The sequence below is a fragment of the Macaca thibetana genome, chromosome 19 (genome assembly GCF_024542745.1).
Source record: "Macaca thibetana thibetana isolate TM-01 chromosome 19, ASM2454274v1, whole genome shotgun sequence".
Lineage (NCBI taxonomy): Eukaryota > Metazoa > Chordata > Mammalia > Primates > Cercopithecidae > Macaca > Macaca thibetana.
Window position 1 is genome coordinate 1,339,053 of NC_065596.1, and position 10,680 is coordinate 1,349,732.

Consider the following 10,680-nt stretch of genomic DNA (forward strand, 5'->3'; position numbering starts at 1 on the left):
CTTCTCTGAGGGCAGGGATAAGGGAGAAGTGCCACACCCACACGTGGGTGCTCGATTAGGGATATGTTACAATCTCCTCCTGAAAGCAGAATACAGTCAGCAGAGTCACATCACCTGGATGCTAGACCCAGTGATATGTTACAATGATCTGTGGGCAAGGACCAGGCAGGAAAAACACATCACCTGATTGCTGAGTCCAGTGATTTGCCACAATCTTCCCAGTGGTCAAGGATGGACCTAGGTGATGGAAAGGAGATATGTCATAATACTTCTGTGGGCAATTCCCATGTCATAAAGTTGCTGAATCCAGGCATATGTCACAACACACAATGCATGCAGGGCTTAGGCAGAAGAGGAGAGTCATAACACATAGGTGGTGAGTCCAGCAACACATCACAATCGCCTGGGCAAAGCCCAAGCCATAGAGAACTATGAGTCACATCACCTATGAACTAGGCTCAACAATATGTCACACTACCCTTTATGGGGAGAGCCCATGCAAGAGTCACATCATCTAAATTATGGGCCCAAAAATATGTCAAAATGCTCTGAGTACGGCTCAGGAAAATGAAAGAATCACATGACCTAGGGTTTAGGCCCAACTATATGTAACAAACACCCCAGCTTGCAGAGCACATGCATGAGCAAAGAGTCACATCACCTAGGTGCTAGGCCCAGTGATATTTAACACTTTTTTCACAGTTCCCAGGCAGAAGGAGTGTCACATCACCTAGGTGATTAATAGAAAGATATTTCATAATACCTCTGTGGGCGGGGCCCATGCAGGAGAGTTGCATTACCTAGGTGTGAGACCCAGTGATATGTCTCAGTACACAGTGTGTGCAGGTCCCAGGCTGGAGAGGAGAGTCACCTCATCTAGGTTCTTGACCCACTGATATGCCACAATCTCTTTTTGGGCAGAGACCAAAGAGTAGAGTCACATAACCTAGATGTTGGGCCCAGCAATATGTCACAATATCCCAAGAAGAGGGTCCACACAAAAGTGTCACATCAGCCGGGCATGGTGGCTCACGCCTGTAATCCCAGCACTTTGGGAGGTCAAGGCAGGTGGATCACTTGAGGTCAGGAATTCGAGACCAGCCTGGCCAACATGGTGAAACCTCATCTCTACTAAAAATACAAAAAGTAGCCAACTGTGGTAGTGCACGCCTATAATCCCAATTACTCATGAGGCTGAGGCAGGTGAATCGCTTGAACCCAGGAGGCAGAGGTTGCAGTGAGCCAAGATTGTGCCACTGCACTCCAGACTGGGTGACAGAGCCCGACTCCATCTCGAAAAAAAGAGTCATATCACCTAATTAAGTGTCTCAGAGTTAAGACACAGTGCCCCTCGTGGGTAGGGCTCAGGAAGAAGTGTGAAGTCACATATAACCTTTCAGCTGGGCCCAGCAAATGTGTCAAAATCACTCCAGCAGGCAGGGCCCAAGTCTAAGAAAAGAGTCATGTCACATAGGTGCTTGGCCAAGCAATATGTCACAATCCCCACTATGGACAGGTCCCAGGGAGAAGAGTCACACAATCTCAGCGATGGACCCAGATATATGTTACAGTGACTTCTGGGAGTCAGCAGAAGAATCATATCACCTGTATGCTAAACTCAGCAATAAGTCAGTCTCTCTTCTGTGGGCAAGGCCCAGGCCGAAGAGGAGAGTCAAATCACCTTGGTGCTGGGTCCAAATATATGTCACAGTCTCTTTCTGGGCAACTTTCAGGTAAGAGAGGAGTCACATAAAATAGTTAAAGGGGGCCAAGCAAAATGGCTCACACCTGTAATCCCATCACTTTAAGAGGTTGAGGTAGGCGGATTGGCTGAGGTCAGGAGTTTGAGACCAGCCTGGCCAACACGGTGAAACCCGTCTCTACTAAAAATAGAAAAATTAGATGGGCCTGGTGGTGTGCACCTGTAATCCCAGCTACTAGGGAGGCTAAATAGGCAGGAGAATCACTTGAACTTGCAAGGTGAAGGTTGTAGTGAGCTGAGATTGTGCCGCTACACCCCAGCTTGGGCAAAAGAACAAGACTCTTTCTCCAGGAAAAAAAAAAAAGCTTAAATATCTGTCCTTTTCAGACAATAAACATGTCATTTAAATATTTCCATGAGAGATAATTTAATAAACAACCATATGTGAACATTTCCAGAAGGTGTCAAGTTCCATGTCATAAAATTTTGCATTAAAATTGGACATCTAGACAACGGAATACAGAACAGAGATATCCACCATTACAAATTATAGACCCTGCAAAAACAGAGGGGCTGATGGTTTGAGAAATATACACAATGCACCAATTAATCTATCATATTTGCTTGTGGAAATGTATTCACTTTCTATAGCCATAATGGAAAAAAGATTTTTCCTACTTCTCTTCTCTGGTAGCATTCCCAAAGCAAACCCTTGGGGTTCTATTTAAAGTCACACAACCAGAAAAAAAACCATAAATTTAACAAATAAAATATATCACTAGATTTTTCTGAAATATACCTTTCATAGTCTTTGACTTCTTAAACATCTTTTAAGCTTTTCTGATGAAATGTAATTTACAGTTATTAAAAAACTGAAATTGGGCTGGGCATGGTGGCTCGCACTTGTAATCCCAGCACTTTGGGAGGCTGAGGTGGGCGGATCATGGGGTCAGGAGTTCCAGACCAGCCTGGCCAACACAGTGAAACCCCATCTCTACTAAAGATACAAAAATTAGCTGGGCGTGGTGGTAGGTGCCTGCAATCCCAGCTACTCGGGAGGCTGAGGCAGGAGAATCACTTGAATCCGGGAGGTAGAGGTTGTGGTGAGCCGAGATCGCGCCACTGCATTCCAGCCTGGGTGACAGAGCTAGACTCCGTCTCGAAAAAAAAAACAAAAAAAAAACTGAAATTGAAATAAGTGAAAAAATCTTTCAAGGTGACAAACTCAGGAAGTGGCAGTGCTGACTGGGACACAAATATGTCCGACTCCACTGTCAAGTCAGACCATAATATCACTCAAAATATTCTTTCATCCCCATCCTGCCCATTAAATTACTCAGTGACCACCTTCCCAGGAGACACTGTACTGTACCCCACTGTAAGTCTTAGGTACATTTTGCTTGCAGGTTCTTGCATTGCCTTACTGGGATGGGATCTTCTTGTCCTTTGGAAAAAAATTTATTTCAATAATCTAGAGAAGAAAAATCATTTCTGCCTTTTCTCATCAATATGAACATCTGATTGTCTCATCACCAATGTGTCTACTAAAAATAAAAATCAGGTTGAGGCTAGGCGTGGTGGCTCACACCTGTAATCCCTGCATTTTGGGAGGCCAAGGCGAATGGACCACCTGAAGTCATGAGTTAGAGACCAGCCTGGCAAACATAATGAAACCCCGTATGCACTAAAAATACAAAAAATTAGGCCAGGTGCCATGGCTCACACCTGTAATCCCAAAACTTTGGGAGGCTGAGGCGGGTGGATAACCTGAGGTCAGGAGTTCGAGACCAGCCTGGGCAACATAGCAAAACCCCGTCTGTACTAAAAATACAAAAATTAGCTGGGCATGGTGGCACACGCCTGTAGTCCCAGCTACTCAGGAGGCTGAGGCAGGAGAATGGTTTGAACCCGGGAGGTAGAGGTTGTAGTGAGCCGAGATTGCACCACTGCACTCTAGCCTGGGCAAGACAGTGAGAATCCATCTCAAAAAAAAAAAAAAAAAAGGAAACGAAATATCTGCACCAGCAACATTAACACAAAAAGTTCCATTAAACAATGACAGCCACTCAAATGTCACCTCTTCTATAAAGCCCTCCTTGATATTTCCACTGCTATGTTAGTGGCAGAATTGATAACTATTATCTTTCAGCTCAATACCTTATGTCTTTTCATGTACAAGTATTATTCTAGAGAATAAATTGTTTACACACCTATCCATGCTAATGAGCTATAAACTCCTACATGGCAGGTATGTTGAACCCTGTTCATCTGTGTAATCCAAATTTGATACATAATGGGTGTCATATACACATAAAATCAAAACGCTATCAGGGAATTATTGGAAAAGCTAACAAAATTTTTTTTAACTTTTAAGTTCAAGGGTACATTTGCAAATTTTTTGCATAGGTAAATATGTGTCATGGGGGTTTGTTGTGCAGATTATTTCATAACCCAAGTATTAAGCCTACTACCCATTATCTTTCCTGATCCTTTCCCGCCTCTAATAGGTCCTAGTATGTGTTGTTCCCCTCTACAGGTCTATGTGTTCCCATGATTTAACTCTCACTTACAATGAGAACATGTGGTATTTAGTTTTCTATTCCTGTGTTAGTTTGCTAAGAATAATGGTTTACGGCTTCATCCACGTTACTGCAAAGGACATAATCTCATTTTTTTTTATGGGTGCATAGTACTCCATGTTTTATATGTACATTTTCTTTATCCAGTCTATCACTGATAGGCATTTAGGTTGATTCCATGTCTTTGCTATTGTGAATTGTGCTGCAATGTGCACACGCATGCATGTGTCTTTACGATAGAATAATTCATATTGCTTTGGGTACATACTCAACAATGGATTACTGGGTCAAATGGTATTTCTGTCTTTAGGTCTTCAGGCAGTTCCCATCATGTCTTCCATAATGGTTGAACTAATTTACACTCCCACCAACAGTGTATAAGCATTCTTCTGTGAAAAAATAATTTTAATTTTCTAAGAGGTTAGTTTTTTAGACAAATACTATACAAGGAAATTTTCCACAGGCCTAGGCCATCCAGCTGCTCTTCTGAGAGGCTACACTCTTACTCCTCAGGCTGTCCTCTAAGAGACAACTCGGGATGATATTCATTAGACATTCCAAGATACATGGCCACTGTGGGTATCTTGGGTTCTCCCAGACAGTTCTGAAACTCATGACCAAGAATAGAATACAGGGCTGCTGTAAAGGGCCCTGTAATTTCTCCAAAGCAAAACTTCAACCCAAAGACGTACTAGTAAGGTGTGTGTGCCTAGGGAAGATAAAAGGAGAGGTGCAGACTTTTTTTTTTTTCTTTTTTACAGTGGAGTTCCAGAAGATTATTTTTCTACTTTTTTTAATCACGTAAAATGTTTACAGACTTGGAAGGCTGAGGCGGATGAATCACCTGAGGTGAGGAGTTCGAACCAGCCTGTCCAAAAAGACAAAACCCAATCTCTACTAAAATTATAAAAATTAGCAGGGCACGGTGGTGGGAGCCTGTAATCCCAGCTACTTGGGAGGCTGAGGCAGGAGAATCGCTTGAACCTGGGAGGCGGAGGCTGCAGTGAGCTGAGATCATGCCATTGCACTCCAGCAAGGGCAACAAGAATGAAACTCCGTCTCCAAAAAAAAAAGTGTTTACAAACAGAAAACAAATCTTTAAAAACCTGCCATCGGTCGGGCGCGGTGGCTCAAGCCTGTAATCCCAGCACTTTGGGAGGCCGAGACGGGCGGATCACGAGGTCAGGAGATCGAGACCATCCTGGCTAACACAGTGAAACCCCGTCTCTACTAAAAATACAAAAAACTAGCCGGGCGAGGTGGCGGGCGCCTGTAGTCCCAGCTACTCGGGAGGCTGAGGCAGGAAAATGGCGTAAACCCGGGAGGCGGAGCTTGCGGTGAGCTGAGATCCGGCCACTGCACTCCAGCCTGGGTGACAGAGGGAGACTCCGTCTCAAAACAAAAACAAACAAAAAAAAAAAAAAAAAAAAAAAAAACCTGCCATCCACTGCTGTGTAAAAACATGATTAACAAAACACTGGGTTTGAAACGTACAATAAAGGACAAATAGTTGATAGTGTTGTAAATTGGAGACAGGAAGTTGTTTGTCCTCATTTCCTACATTTGAGAATGTAGGAAAGAAAGCAGAAATTTATAATTTTACTGCAAGCCTTAGTTAAGCTAGGGGAAGAGGGTAGTGGATTAGAAGTCCTGCTTGCATACATCAGGAAGTCACAGAGGAAAACCAGTCCTCATGTGGAGCGTTAAAATAATTAAAAAGCAGGAAATTAGGCTGAAGTGGCTCTGCCGGGCGCGGTGGCTCACGCCTGTAATCCCAGCTCTCAGGGAAGCAGAGGCGGGAGGATAGCTTGAGCCCAGGAGTTCGAGACCTGCTTGGGTAACATAGCGAGACCCCGTTCTTCACAAAAAGAAAAAAAAAAAAAAAAAAAAAAACTGAAGTGGCTCTAGTGCCCTTTGTTCATAAGTAAAAAATGTAAAACCTAACTCGAGTTTCTTATAAATTACTATTTTAGGCGGAAACAAAATTCAGGCTTAACCGATCATAAACTTGCAATTAACCTCTGATCACATAACCAGCAAATTTCCACCTGAATCATACAAATAAGGTGACTACATAACTGTAAGCAATTCTTGAATTTGGTTTGCCTTCTCACACGCCCTTTATAAAACTCTTTCCTTTATGCCGCTCAGGTGGGCCACATATTATGGCTGGGTGCTTTCCATTTCACCAATCACTGCTCAAATAAACTCGTTAACGTTTTAACATTGACTCCCTTTAATTTTTAAGAGAAGGGGCTGGGCGCAGAGCCTCATGCTCCTAATCTTAGTACTTTGGAAAGCCAAAGCTGGCGGATCACTTGAGGCCAGGAGTTCCAGACCATTTTCTGCCATGGCGAAACCACTTATCTACTAAAAATACAAAAATTAGCCAGGAGTAGTGGCGCAGTTCCCTAATCCCAGCTTCTCTGAGGGCTGAGGCACGAGAATCGCTTGAGCCTGAGAGGCGGAGGTTGCAGTGATCTCGCACTGCACTTCAGCCTGGGCGGCAGAGCAAGACTCCGTCTCAAACAAACAAAATGTTTCACAAAAGAGACTGGGAGCCCTCACCGGCCGCAGTTCTTCCCACGCAAACACCGGGTCGGGATTCTGCCCTGATGACCCGCCTGGCATCCCTGAACAATCTGGGAAATAATTGGGGCTGCCTGAAGAGCTCCTAAGGGAGGTCCAGACATGGTGCCGCAGGGACCGGGCGGGAGGCTGGGGTCCGGGTATGGGCCCAGCCGCCATCTTGCGGCCAGAGGGGCCTGAGGCGGAGCTGCGCCAGAGGAGACTCTGGTCTGCGACCCGGGAGCGGACTGTGGAGAGGCCGGTCCTGCTGGTTTCACAGCCTGGTCTCCCCTCTCGGGTTGCCCAACCCCGCACACTCACCCTTTCCCAGATTCCAGGATGTCCTGGCATCTTAGCTGTGCGTCTCCCTGCAGATTACAGGTCAACAGAGGCTGTGACAGAGTCACCGGAGGCTCCCGCGGTGTAAGATGCGGAACAGTAGAGACAGATCCGAAACTCTGGAGAGAGCAAAAAGCAAAGTCCCCGCCGAATGTCGGAAGCCACGCCCTCCCCTCCGGCGGCGCCCCTGATTAGGCGGTTCCCGCGCCAGCACCACTGATTGGATAAAGCAACAGCACTCGTCCCACCACCCGCCCCACTCGGCATTAGTGCATTTTACCGACGTGAAAACATGCTAAAACATGCACAGGGAATTACAGTTAATTAAGAAGTAAGCTGAGACATGAAATGCACTTACTCTTTTCCTTACCAGGGTCTTGTATAATGCATCTTATTTGCTACTTAAGGGTAAGAAAAGAACATTTGGACTTTTCTTTTTCTTTTTTTTTTTTTTTTTTTTTTGACCGAGTTTCGCTCTCATTGCCTAGGCTCAAGTGCAGTGGTGCGATCTTGGCTCACTGCAACCTCCTCCTCCCAGGTTCAAATGATTTTCTTGCCTCAGCCTCACCAGTAGCTGGGTTTACAGGCGCACGCCACCACACCCGGGTACTTTTTGTATTTTTAGTAGAGATGTGGTTTCACCATGTTGGCCAGGCTGCTCTCGAACTCTAGATCCCAGGTGTTCCGCCCGCCTCTGCCTCCCAAAGTGCTGGGATTACAGGCGTGAGCCACCGTGCCCTGCCCATTTGGAAATTTTTAAACCACTTTTTAATTTTCATAAGGCAGGAAAGAACCTCATCCCATCCCTGAGCCCCTCTCTCACCATGCTGTACTGTGCTGCTGACCACATTGTGGGATGGCCATTAGAAATGAGGCGGGGGTGGGGGGCAGCCCAGGCTGAGAATGGTGTAGAAAAAATTATGTTACCGGGCGGGGCACGGTGGCTCACGCCTGTAATCTCAACACTTTGGGAGGCTGAGGCGGGAGGATCACGAGGTCAGGAGTTCCAAACCAGCCTGACCAACATGGTGAAACCCCGTCTCTACTAAAAAATGCAAAAATTAACCGGGCGTGGTGGCGTGCGCCGGAAACCCAGCTAGCTCCTCTGGAGGTTGAGGCAGGAGAACTGCTTGTATCCGGGAGGCGGAGGTTGCAGTGAGCCAAAAAAAAAAAAAAAAAAAAAAAAAAAAAAAAAAAAAAGGCCGGGCGCGGTGGCTCAAGCCTGTAATCCCAGCACTTTGGGAGGCCGAGACGGGCGCATCACGAGGTCAGGAGATCGAGACCATCCTGGCTAACACGGTGAAACCCCGTCTCTACTTAAAAAAAAAAAAAAAAAAAAAAAAAGAAAGAAGAATTGTGTTACCCAAATTTGTTCATCTTAGAAAGGCTCCTCACTTTGGGAGACTGAGACGGGCGGATCACGAGGTCAGGAGATCGAGACCATCATGGCTAACACGGTGAAACCCCATCTCTACTAAAAATACAAAAAATTAGCCAGGCGTGGTGGCGGGCGCCTGTTGCCCCAGCTACTTGGGAGGCTGAGGCAGGAGAATGGCATGAACCTACCAGGCAGAGTTTGCAGTGAGCCAAGACCGTGCCACTGCACTCCAGCCTGGGCAACAGAGCAAGACTCCCTCTCAAAAAAAAAAGAAAGAAAGGCTCCTCAGTCATTCCGTGTGAAGTGGCTATTCCAGGGTAATTGTGCCCTGACTACACTGCATTTCAGTTTGGCTTCTCTTTTTTAAAATCGCTGGTATTTAATTTTCTAATTGAAAATGACCAGCTATTCTTTGTGGGTGTCCTGATTTGATTTGCTAGTTTAGACTCTGGAGGTAGGGGTGAGGAAATATTGGGTCACATCAGAATACCTTATCTCACTTAGAGGATATATAGGAATTTCTTAATAATATCTAACAGTTTTCTCAATACCCATAATATTTAACAGTGATAGCTTACAGGGCAGGAAGGGGACACAGAGGACACAACCTTAGAAATTTAATTTGGTCATAAGTTTTTTTGTTTTGTTTTGTTTTGTTTTTGGAGACAAGGTCTCACTCTGGTGCTCAGGCTGGAATGCAGTGGCACAACTATAGCTCATAATTTGGTTGTAACAGTTCTTTAAAAAATATTGTTGGCAGGGTTTGATGGCTAACACCTGTAATCGAAACACTTTGGAAAGCCATGGTGGAATGATTGCTTAAGCCCAGGGGTTCAAGACCAGTCTGGGCAATGTAGTGAGACTCAGTCTCTACAAAAATTTTAAAAATTGGCCTTGTTTGGTGTTGCGTGCCTATAGTCCCAGCTACTCAACAGGCTGAGGTAGAAGGATCACTGGAGGTTGAGGCTGCAGTGACCCTTCATTCAGCCACTACACTCCAGTCTGGGTGACAGAGTGAGACCTCTATGTGTACACACACACACACAAAATCGCACACACATATATATACACATATATACACACACAAACATACACATATATATTCCCTATATATATGTATATATACACCTTATATATATAATCAAAATAATATATATGTTTGCCAGGCATGGTGGCTCACACCTGTAATCCCAGCATTTTGGGAGGCCAAGGTGGGCAGATCCCATGAGGTCAGGAGTTCGAGACCAGCCTGCCCAACATGGTGAAACCCCTACTCTACTAAACCTACAACAATTAGCACGGCGTGGTGGCCCGTGTCTGTAATCCCAACTCTTCGGAGACTGAGGCAGGAGGATTGCTTGGACCTGGGAGGCGGAGGTTGCAGTGAGCCAAGATTGCACCATGGCACTCCAGCCTGGGTAACACAGCACAACTCTGTCTTAAAATAAATAAATAAATAAATAAATAAAGTATATTGAAAGAAATTTAAGCACAGAAGAAGAGTGAAAGACTATGGTGGGGAATGTGATAAAAGGTGAGTGCGGCTCTACAGCTCAGTGAGACTTGGTTTCCATCTTAAGGAACTGCCCTCCCATACTGAAACCACAACCCAGCACATGCCATTTCTCACACTTTATACTTTGCACAAAGGCAGCAGAAGGAGGTCAGCAATATCGATCATGACATGGAAGTCTATTCCCCACTGAGACATTTTAAAAATGTTATTGTCTTAAGCCCTTTTCTTTCTAATAAAGCCTATACAAATACACACAAGCCCGAAGCTACTCAAAATAAAAAATCAGGTTTTTGAAATCCCATAAATAAGCAAACACAAAAACAGCCACTTTGACCAAGGAGAGAGTGGGATGGAGGGGTTTAGGAGGCTGCTCGCTTCACCTCCTGGCCCCATGTGGAGGAGGGGATGGAGTCTAGGGAGACCCTGGGAAGTCACTTGTTCTGACTGGGCTTTCCACCACCTCCACACTTTGTTAACCATTTCCTGGGAAGAGCTTAGGAACCTCCTGTGCTCTAGAGAGTCAGGGCCTCCCCTCACAGGGTATTTGCAAGGAGAAATTCTGAGACTCTGTGACTGAGAAGCTAGTATAGTGTTTGAT

General features: G+C 45.2%; 1 protein-coding gene and 1 long non-coding RNA gene across 4 annotated transcripts in view; one reads left to right on the forward strand and one right to left on the reverse strand.

Moving 5' to 3' along the window:
• LOC126942404 (uncharacterized) overlaps positions 1-7,362 on the reverse strand; it is a 59,437-nt gene extending 52,075 nt beyond the window's left edge. For all 3 annotated transcript variants that reach the window (XR_007721546.1, XR_007721547.1, XR_007721545.1), the window contains exon 1: positions 7,171-7,362. This is a non-coding gene — a long non-coding RNA (uncharacterized LOC126942404). The remainder of the gene's footprint in view (positions 1-7,170) is intronic.
• LOC126942233 (zinc finger protein 675) overlaps positions 1-10,680 on the forward strand; it is a 328,161-nt gene that overhangs the window by 243,955 nt on the left and 73,526 nt on the right. The window lies entirely within an intron of this gene.